Source organism: Priapulus caudatus, unplaced genomic scaffold, assembly GCF_000485595.1.
Source record: "Priapulus caudatus unplaced genomic scaffold, Priapulus_caudatus-5.0.1 Scaffold4039, whole genome shotgun sequence".
In the NCBI taxonomy this organism is placed as follows: Eukaryota; Metazoa; Priapulida; class Priapulimorpha; order Priapulimorphida; family Priapulidae; genus Priapulus; species Priapulus caudatus.
The window spans coordinates 1-355 of NW_014581100.1; positions in this window are offsets into that span (position 1 = coordinate 1).

Sequence of the window (355 nt, forward strand, 5' to 3'; positions counted from 1 at the left end):
TCAGATATACGCCGGCTGCCGGGCATATAGCCACTGTGTATCATAAAAGGTATTTATGATATGATTATAACTTCAGCTGCTGCAATGAACCATATGGATGGATGTTCAGAACACCAAGTCAAAGAAGCGATGTGCACAACGTATTTTAAAACATGATAATTGATCATTTTACAAATACTGATATAATTGCTTACTTGGATTTCCAAACTTTCTCAGTGGTTCGTTACAGCAGTTCGTTAGCATGTGCTGAGCACAGGGATGAGAATTTTCCTCGGATCTGAGAAATATCTCGAATTTAACAGTCCTTGCGGGTCGATTTTGTGAAACGTCTAAATTCGATGAGAAAGATTTAAGG